Consider the following 10,624-nt stretch of genomic DNA (forward strand, 5'->3'; position numbering starts at 1 on the left):
GACCAAAGCAGCATTGACTGCCCCCATCTCCTCTCCTCTGAATTGCTTGAAGAGCTGGGGACAATCTATCATGGGCTCTGGGAGCCTAACTGGCCGAAACGGGAAAGGGCAGGAGTTTTGAAAAGGCCATGACTTCGTAGGGGGAGTGGGCATGGAGCCATAACCCAGCTTCCCTCTCCCTCTCTCCAACATGCAGAGACACACTCCTCCGTCTGGACCTGGGGCCAGCTCTAATTCCCTGGTACTTTTCTCACAGCCCTGATGCTACTTTTTTCTAAAAGACTAGGATTCTTTTGGCCACCAGGTGTTGCTACAAGCCTCGACAGTACCCAGACCAGAGAGCTAAGCCGAAGCTGGTTTTTGGTTTCCAGGGAACTGGAGTCCTGTGATGCTTTTTGTTGTCTTGGTAACTCAAGAAAGACCCAAACAGACAAAACCGGGGGAGAGAGCCTGGGTGCCTCGGCTCGTTGTGGGAGGGGAGGAGACCCCAGGATCTCAGAGTTCTCTGCCAGGGGAGCCCATGGTGCAGCAGCTCACACCCACCTATCTACACAAGGTGCCAGGGCTTGGAGGAGTGAGGGCCTGGCAAAGATCCACCGTGAGAACTGGGCTGAAGTTCGTCACTGGAGACCTGATCACCTGGGGAGGAATTTGTTTGGGTTTGTTTGATTTGTTTTTTAAGTTTTGTTTTTACGGACACAACTTCTAAAGATTGTCTGCTAAGACGCTGAGGAGCTCTGATTTTGAAACTTCCTCCCCAATCCTCATCTCTTCTCCCCCTCACCCCCCACCCCTCACCTCATGAAATCAAGGATCCTTCAAACTTTGAAGTAAGTGTTTGGAATATCTTGTGGAATTTTACTAGGGACCTGGGAGTGGAAGGGGCCCTTTCTCTCCTAGACTCCTTTATGTGTGGGGAAGAATTCCAGAGGAATTGGTTAATAACTTACTAATGGTTCATGGTCCCAAGCAGGTTGTCAAGTTACAGACCAGGAGATTAATTAGAAATAAACTACAATTCAAATGAGCTCCTTTTTGCTTGCTTAGCAGATTGCGGTCATTAAAAAAGATCCCGGTGTTTGGAGCTGGGTGGGGGTCATCTGCTCCAACACCTTCATTTTATAGAGGAGGAAGACTCACCTAAGAACATGCAGGCAGGAGAGCGTGCTCCCCAGTAAAGGGAGGACATTTTTGTAACTCATGTTCTTGCTCCTGTTGAGGTGAGGGGGAATCAGATAGGTAGGGAAGGGTAAAGCGAGGCTTAGCCTTAGAGGGCCCTCAGGGCCACCCCATTCATCAGCTTCATCTTGTAGATGATGAAACTGAAGCCCAGGGAGGCTGACTTGTCCAAGGTCACCCAGAGATCAAATCCCAGCTCTACCATTTTTGTGACCTTGAACAAATCTGTTTTCCTTTTGAGTCCTTGGTTTGTTCTTCTGTAAAAAAAAAAATAAAGGGATTGGATTGATTTCTTAGGTTCATTCACCTTGTAAGAGCTGATTTAAATTTTCAGCGTGAGCATGTCAAGCCTTAGAAATCACCAAGAAAAATGCTACAAATCAGGGTTTGATTTATTATTTTGGGTAAACGAGGGAAAGGGAATAAGCATTTATTAAGCACCTATTATGTACCAGGAACTGTGCTAACGAAGCACCTTACAACGTGATCTCATTTGATCCCCCAACAACCCTGGGGTTATTATTATGCCCATCTTGGGCTGAAGAGAATGAGGCAGAGGACAAGTGACTTGGCTGGGGTGACACAGCTAGCGTCTGAGGCCAGATTTGAACTCAGGTCTTCCTGACTCCTGGTCCAGCATTCTATCCTCTGTCACCCACCTGATTATTGATGTGGACTTAAGAAAATATAACTACAAATTAAACTTCAAGACATTTGTATACACACTCCTGCCCCCCAACTGAGATCTGAATTTATAGATTTACTAGCGCACTTGGGCTTCTAATCTGAAATTAGGATCTGACAATCCCATTTGCTGGTATTCAGTCATGTCAGTCCTATCTGACTCTTGGTGACCCCATATGGGGTTTTCCTGGCAGAGATACTGGAGTCGTGTGTCATGCCCTTCTTCAGCTCTTTTTTCAGATGAGGAAACAGAGGCAGAGTTAAGTGACTTGCCTAGAGTCACACAGCGAGCAAGTGTCTGAAGCTGGATTTTAACTCAGGTCCTCCTGACTCCAGGTGTGGCACTCTATCCACTGCACCACCTAGCTGCCCCACAATTCTATTACTGTGAATTTCTCTAGCGATCCCAGAGTGATTGGCATACAGAGAGCCGTGACAGGAGCCTACAAAAGATGCACTTTTTTTTTTTTTTAATACTTGAAGAAACAGCTTAATAATGTATGAAGCACGTTCCTGCTCTAGTGTTATGATCGGTATGTTCCAACCCAAGGATAAGTGACAACCTCATGGTCAGTGGTCTGTGGCAGGTGTGTGTAGTCCCTTCTGCTGGAAGAGAAGGTTGGGGAGGTTGAGGAGCCCCGTTCTCTAGAGTAGCAGTGACGGATAAGTGGCATTTCTATAAGTCCTCAAGGTTTTCAGAGTCCTTGACTATTCATGAGGTAAGCACAGCTGTTGGGACCTTCACCACTAAGATCGCCTTCCTTACCCAACCCCTATTGGAATGAAAGCTCGGATAGGGGTGGGGAGGTTATTTTTGCTTTTATTTAGTATCCCTAGTCCTTAGCTTAGTGTGTGAAACATTTAATAAGTACTTTTTGATTGATTGATTGGTCGGTTGGTTATAATAAATATTATTAGCTTCAGGAAGACTCAAGTTCAAATTCAGCCTCAGACACTTACAGTCCTGGGCAAAGTCTCTTAACCTCTGTTTGCCTCAGTTTCTTCTGTAAAATGGGGATACCAACATAATATTAATAACAATTAATAATAATATATTATTAATAATATAATAATAATAATAGCACCTACTTCCCAGGGTTTTTGTAAGGATTAAATGAGATACTTGCAAACTTACTTAGCTCAGTGCGTCTCACATAAAAAATGCTATATAAATGTTAGCTATTATTGTTGTTAATTATTATCATCCAGATCACCATAAGACTCATAAAACTCAAAGAGCTTGAATGTCTTGTCCATGGACCCACAGCTAGTGTCAGAGGGAAGACTTGAGCCTAGGTCTTCCTTATTCCAAGTTCAGTATTCTATACAGAAGAAAGAATACCATCAAGAGAAAAGAAAGGAAAAAAGATTCCAAGAAACTGGAGTGAACTCAGCATCCCAAGGAGGTGAGTGAGGAGAAAAACATAATTGAGTTGGGAAGGAGAAGGAAAGGGCATCCTGGCTAGGGAATCCAGGAAACCCTAGATTCATATCCTTCTCCTAACACTTACTATCTGTTAACACTAAATTCTTTGAACCTCAATTTATACATCTACCAAATGGGGATGATAATAATATGTCTAGTACAGTGGTTCTTAATCTTTTTTTTATTTTTTGATATTCTAGACACTTTAGACAGTCTGGCAAAACCTTTGGACCCTTTCTCAGAATAATGTTTTTAAATAATTGAAGTAAATGCTAAAATTTCAGTTGGAGGTTAGTGAAAATAAATGTGTAATTTTTTTCCTATGTTACAAATTACAATTCAAGTAAAAAAATCTAATTTTACTAGGGTGAAATAGAACTAGGAAAAGAAAAAGTCTGCTATTTCCTTGGTTAGACTTCAATTTGGGGCTTTAACAGATGTGTGGAAACTTTGAAAATTTTACTTCTCATTTTAAAATTTTTTTCTTCTGTACTTTCCCAAGTAAGTACTTTTTGAGCCTCAGTCTGATGAACTGCTCCACCGAAGGCAGTGCAAAGATCTTCTTTTTGTGGTATCTTTTATTTAGGTATGAAAGTATTGGCCATTGCTTGTACTTGTGCCAGATAATATGTCCCAGTGTTTATTTTCTGCAGGAACTTGGTCTTGGCTTTCTTGACCTGTCTGAAGAAGTCTCAGAGTATCTTCTCTTTTCTGAACAACTTTATCTAAAGCATTTATTCTGACATATTTTCTAATTGCTCTGGACTCAGCATTGGCAATGCTGCCATCTTTTGTACATGTCTTTTAAAAATCTAAGTTAGTTGGTAAGTTCTCTCTGCACCCACATGGGTCTCTCTAGACCAATGGTATCAAACTCGGGTAGAAAAGGTGGTCACTAAACCCTATGTAAGTGTCTTTGTTGGCTTAGTTCTAAAATGCAGTGTTTTCTATGTTTCATGATATTTTTATTTACTTTGTTAGCTATTTCCCTATTACAGCTTAATCTGGTTCCAGCCACAGAGTTGATATCGTTGCTCCAGACCACTTCTTTTTTTTTCTTAGAATTGTTCTTCAGTTTCATTCCTGAGAACTCACCATCCCTCCTGGGTTGGCTTCCTGTTGGAGAATTTTAGATCATGGTTTCCTACCTATCCTTTTTCTGAATCCTTTGGAAACAGCTCTCTCCAAATCTAGGAAGTCTATCAGGCTATGCCCAGATTTCCTCTCCTTCTCTATCACAAATTCTAAGATGAATTGGTTACTTCCCCCAAGGGTGCCCAAGTACAAAATGAGGGACACATGGCAAGACAACAGAATCACAGAATTTCAAGAGTTGGAAGGGGCCTTGGACATCATCTAGTCTTTAGGTGAAAAAAAATTCTTTCTACAATGTGACTGGTAAGTGGTCATTCAGTCTGATTAAAGACCTCAAATGAGGTCTCCCCTTACAGTAGTTCATCTGAAAACAATCTGAGGGTCTGAGTGGACTGTAAATCTCAATATGCACCATCAGTATATGATAGTGAACAAAGCTGGTTGGTTGGTTGTTGTCCTAAGTTCTCAAAGAGGACCAAAATGACATCACCATGATAACCTCAGGTTTCAGTGTGTCCAACTGTGCTGATCAGACCAATATGAGCTCAGAATGCTCTACTACAGATTGGGCACAGATAGTCTGTGTGAACATTTGGGATGGATACTCCAAATTTGCGCATTCTATGTTTACTTTGTGCTGTCTCAATTCTGCTTTGCTCATAGAGCCCAGCACCCTTTTTGATATGGGCACGCCATGATGAGCAGTTCTGTGCCAGTCTCTCATGATCCACAATCAAATCCAAAGTTCTTGAGAGAGACCTTGAGAGTGTCCTTGTATCACTTCTTCTGACCACCATGTGATCACCTGCTCCATGTGAGTTCTCCATAAAATAGTCTTTTTGGCAAGCGTATATTTTGCATTCCAACAACCTAGTGAGCCCATTGGAGTTGCACTCTCTGAAGCATAGTTTGAATGCTTGGCAATTCAGCTCGAGCAAGGACTTCAGTGTCTGCTACCTTATCCTGCCAGGTGATCCTCAGAATCTAAGACATTTCAAATGAAAGCAGTTCAGTTTCCTGGCATGGCGCTGGTAGACTGTCCATGTTTCACAGGCATACAGCAATGAGGTCAGCACAATAGCTCTGTAGACCCTCAGTTTGGTAGTCAGTCTAATACCTCTTCTCTCCCAAACTTCTCTTCAGAGCCTCCCAGACACTGAGGTAGCTCTGGCAATGTATGCATCAACCCCACTATCAATGTGTACATCCCTGGAAAGTATATTACCAAGGTAAGTGAACTTATCCACAGCATTCAAAACTTCTCCATTTGTTGTAACTAGTGGTTCCACATATGGATGGTGTGGTGGCTGATGGAGCACCTGTGTTTTCTTGGCATTAGTAATTAGCCCCAAGTTAGCACAGGCAGCTGAGAATTGATCCATACTTTGGATCAATTGGATTTGGATCAATTTGGATAGTGAACAAAGCTAATGCAATCCTCAACTGAAATAAGAATTCAGAATTAAGAAATTGGTAGCCTTGCTACACCCCAGCCATCATCAGAGCACTGAGTATTGCATCCAGCTCTAAGTACCACATTTTAGGAAGCACATGAGTAAGAGGAGGGTGAAGGACCTTAAGATCATGCTGTGTGAGAATGAAAAAATTGGTGGTGTTCTCCTGGAGAAGACTAGGGATACACTAAGCAGAACCTGTGGCCTCGAAGCCACATGTGGCCTCAAGGCTACAGGTTCTCTATCCCATTCAGTCCTTTGACTGAATCCAAACTTCACAGAACAAAATGTTCTTGAGGACCTGAGCACTTAGAGGGCCACATGTATCCTTGAGGTTCTCCATTCCTATGTTAGCCATCATTACAAAGAAAAAAAAATCAATTAGACTTTTTAGGTTCTGCTTGACCATGGTGGATGGACCTTGAAAAAAAAAAAAGAGAAGTTGAGGTTTACTGCCACATAGAGCTGCCAAAAGGTAAAATAGGCTGCCTCTAGAAATAGTTGATTCCTTCTCTCTGGAGGTCTTCAAGCCAAGACAGGATGATGTCAAGTGTGTGGTAGTTAGGAATCTGATTTAGATTTGGGTTGGGTTAGGAGGCTTCTCAGCTCCCTTCTAATTCTGAAAATCTGTGATTCTGTGGTTCTTTTTTTGGCATGACTGTACAGCAACTTGATATCTACTGTAGAAACAAGCCTCTTTCACCATGATTGATTGTTTATATACTGAAGAGAAGACTGGAATCACATCTGGGCAGGAAGTTGAGACCTTCTGTGGTAGTGCCTTGTTTCCTGTAAATTACTTTCACTGACTTGCTTAGCAGTGCCAGGACTCAGATATAGCCAGGATTGTTGATTATTGGTAAAACACTCTCTGGCATTTACAGGGAAAATGTTTCTTTCTTCTTTAAAAAAAAAAAAGGTTTATTGACTTTTTTTTAACACTGCTCTCACTTTCCCATCCCCAGAACCCCTCAGATGCAACAAAGAACAGTCCAAAAAAATCAATATGAGATCTGTCTGAAATATGTAGCTTCTTCCGAGCCCATATTTTTCCACCTGACAGTCCTCTGTAGTCAATTGGTCACCAAATTGATCAGAGTTCTTCCAGTGTTGTTTTCTTTTGCAATACTGAGGTCAGTGTATAAATCTTCCTGCCACTCAGCCTTCATTTTTTTACATGGCTTCCCAAGTTTGCCTGAATTCTTTACTCTCACCATGTCTCACAGCATGACAGTATTCCATTATGTTCACATGCCAGCTTGTTCATCCATTCCCACTTGAGCATCATCTGTGAATCACATAACTTGGTGCACCTTTAATCACTGGATTCCATTTTTTTTCCATGAAGACAATTTTTTTGCATAGGATGTGAAGGCATGAAAGGTTCCCAAAATGTTATCACAGCTACTTTGACAGAACCAAAGAAAGACTTCTAGTGCATTGGAGTACAGAGAAGACCTTCAAGGTCATTCAGTCCAATAGTTTCATTTTGCGGGCCAGAACATGTGGAGCTCAAAGTCACACAGATTTGGCAATAAAGATTCAAAGCCAAGTCTTCTGTCCCCAAATTTAGTCCTTTCTCCATGACCCCATGCTGCATCTCCATTGACAAAAGCACATGGAAGAAGAGAATGGGCACAGCAAGTCATGGATGAGTTGGGATGTGCATGGAGATGTAGCAAAGGTAATGGAAAGAGCCCAGGCTTTGGAATCAGAACTGGGTTCAAATCTTGGTTCTCCTACTAGTGACCTCCGTGACCTTGGACAAGTTAGCTAATGGAGGTAGCTAGATGGTGTAGTGACTAGAGCTCTGGGCCTGCAATCAGGAAAACCCGAATTCAAATCCAACCTCACTAAATAACAGTATGACCCCAAGCAAGTCACTTAACCTTAGTCTGTCTCAATTTCCTCAACCGTAAAATGGGGGTAATTATAATAAGATAATTGTAAAGTGACTCGCACACAGGAGAGATTTAATAAATCTTGTTTTCTTCCCCTCTGTGAAATGAGGGGGGTTTAATTAAGATGGCTAATTAAAATTCCCTTTCAGTTCTTAATTTATGACCCTCTGACTTAAAGTCATAAGATCACAGACCCAAGTTTCAAAATAGTTTAAAATATGCATTTAAGTGCTCAACAGATGTGACCCTTTAAAAAAAAAAGCACCTTTAAGGAGATAATGGTTTATGATTCAAGTAGAACTTAATACAGCACCTGGAACTCAGTACTTAATAAAGCCTTGTTAAGTTAGTTGGCTGGTTGGTTGAAAGTCTTCCTGCTTCCTTCCCATATTTTCAAGGATAGCCTTGACATGTATGTAGATCATCCTGATTTTTATAAATAAGGTAGATCTATGGGTCACAGGGCAGCTAGGTGGCACAGTAGATAGAGCACTCAGCCTAGAGTCAGGAAGACTCTGTTATCTTCCTGAGTTCAAATCTGGCCTCAGACACACTAGGTGTGTGACTGGCCAAGTCACTTAACCTTGCCTGCCTCAGTTTCCTCATAAGCTGGAAAAGAAAATGGCAAACCACTGCTGTATCTTTGCCAAGAAAACCCCAAAAGTGCCCAAAAAAGTCTGAAATGACTGACTGATGTGCTACCATCTGGTATGAACAGACCTATTCATTTTGGTAGCTTTATGGAAGGTAAGACTGGAAAAAGAGACAGAAACAAGGAAAGCAATGGGAAGGCTATTGTATTAGTTCAGGCTGGGGGTTATGAGGGCCTAAACTAGGATGAGTGGAAAGGGGACCAGAATTGAGAAATGTTATAAAGGTAGGACTGTTGGGATGTGGAAGTGTATTGGATGTTGGGAGGGAAGGGCGATGTGGACTGAGGGAGGAGCATGAAAGATGATTCAAAGGTTATTAACCTGAAGCAACTAGTAGGATGGTGGTGCAACAGGAATAAGAAAATTGGTGGCAGAGATCTAGAAATTGAGGGGATGCCCACTAACCGGGAAATGTCGAAACAAGTTGTTATATGTGACTATGAATACTACCGTGCTGTGACTTTAGAAAAACTGCATGTTTAGAAAAACATGGATTTGCATGAAATGAGAAGTGAAATGAGCAAAGAGATTATATACAGTAACAGCAATATTGTTTGAATAATTGTGAAGCCAAGTTATTATGAGCGTTATACTCAAATCAACTAAAAAGGACCTATGAAGATGCTATACACTTCCAGAGAAAAAACTAATAGAAGTATGCATAGTACCATTTTACATATATTTATAAATCTGTGTCAAATGGTGGCCTTCTCTAGTACCTGGTGGGGAGAGAGGGATACAATTTATAACTTAAAATGCAAGTAAATTTAATTATTAAAAAAGGAATAAGAAAATTGGGAGGGACAAGTTTAATGGGGAAGCAGGTAAGTTTAGTTTCAGACATACTGCATTTGAGGTTATACGGTGAAGCTGGAGATCTATGTAGGCCTTTAAAAATTTTTTTTAAAAAAGAGAGATTAGGGCTAGAAGCATAGATTTAGGTATTCTTGCAGAGGTCATAACGAAGTCCAGGAGAAGAGAATTAGATCACCAAGAGAATATAGCTAAAGACATGGCCCGAGGAACCGTGTCGAGAACCCACACAAAGGGCAGTTACCAACAGCACCAAAAGCTCCAGAACTACCAAACATCAGAACTGAAAAAAGGTCATTTACTTATTAAACATATCCAGCAATCTTTGATGGAAATTTCAGTAGAGTGATACCACACTGCAAAGGTCTGAGGTTCAAAGGATCACACCCAGGTCAAATGTATTTGAATCTACATTAATCGAAAAAGTAGCTGGGAATATAGAGAGAGCCTGGGACTGTCAAGAGTCTCTGAGTGTGAGCTTCAATTCTGCCACATCACCTACCACAAACTGTTTTTATCTGTAAAGTTCCTCTTTGACTTGTCTAGCCCCAGGTCTGTTATTCTGAGGATGAGATAACCTCAAGAGAAAACCTATATAAGTCCAACAACCATTTCTTTAGAAGTATTTGAGGACCAAATTCCTTTTTCTTGTCTTAAATACATTCTCCCTGACTAGAGAATTTCTTCCATCTGCCTCACTTTTGATAAGCATTTCAGTTTGCACATCCAAATTCTAAGTCTGATATCAAGTTCAATCTTTTTACAACTTAAAAGACCTCTAATGATTTAGATGCAACAAGAAAGCCAAAAGTGGTAGCTAGAATGCTCCCAAACTGAAGCTACCAAAAAAAAAAAAATGAAAATTTCTCCATTTGGCAAGAAGTCAAATGTGTAGTATATCACGTCACACAAAAACACATTTCAAACATTTAGAGATGTGATTAAAAATCCTCTTCATGTTCAAGAATACTGAGTCTAAGATTTCTGCATTCCAGAAACTGAGTAGTTGCAATTATTCTCGTCTACAAAAATTTTTCTAGGATTAGAGAAAATCATGTAAGCATTGAGCTTCCGCACCCTTTATGAACTGATGAACTACCCAGTGAAGCCAAAAGGCTAATCATCTCTTCCCATCAGTATTTCCAGTGCAGCAATGGTCTCCAGACTTGTCATGGTGTGGCACAGATCATTACCTATGGCATTTAACCATTTACAAAGTGCTTGCCACCCAAAATCTCTGTGAGGAGGATAAACACAAGTGCCATCTCCATTTTGGGGTTAGGTGTAATATAATTAACAGCTACAAAGAGAGATTTTATACTTTTACAGGAAACTGAGGCCAAAGGTCAAACGAACTGCACAGGGTTACAGAGACTATTAAATGAAGGTTCTTGGACACAAATCCAAATTTTCTCCCTC

At 41.0% G+C, this 10,624-nt stretch overlaps 1 long non-coding RNA gene across 3 annotated transcripts; it reads left to right on the forward strand.

The window, feature by feature from the left end:
* The first annotated feature begins 353 nt into the window (after positions 1 to 353).
* On the forward strand, positions 354 to 9,757 carry LOC140510688 (uncharacterized). Of its 3 annotated transcripts, none has more exons than XR_011969342.1 (3): positions 367 to 830; positions 3,073 to 5,613; positions 6,505 to 9,757. It is a non-coding gene; the product is annotated as an uncharacterized lncRNA (long non-coding RNA). The 3 variants fall into 3 exon arrangements; XR_011969341.1 differs by having other exon boundaries at positions 368 to 830; positions 3,073 to 5,198; positions 5,528 to 9,757; XR_011969340.1 differs by having other exon boundaries at positions 354 to 830; positions 3,073 to 9,757.
* Positions 9,758 to 10,624: the final 867 nt, after the last annotated feature.

Source organism: Notamacropus eugenii, chromosome 6 (assembly GCF_028372415.1).
Source record: "Notamacropus eugenii isolate mMacEug1 chromosome 6, mMacEug1.pri_v2, whole genome shotgun sequence".
NCBI classification, from domain to species: Eukaryota; Metazoa; Chordata; class Mammalia; order Diprotodontia; family Macropodidae; genus Notamacropus; species Notamacropus eugenii.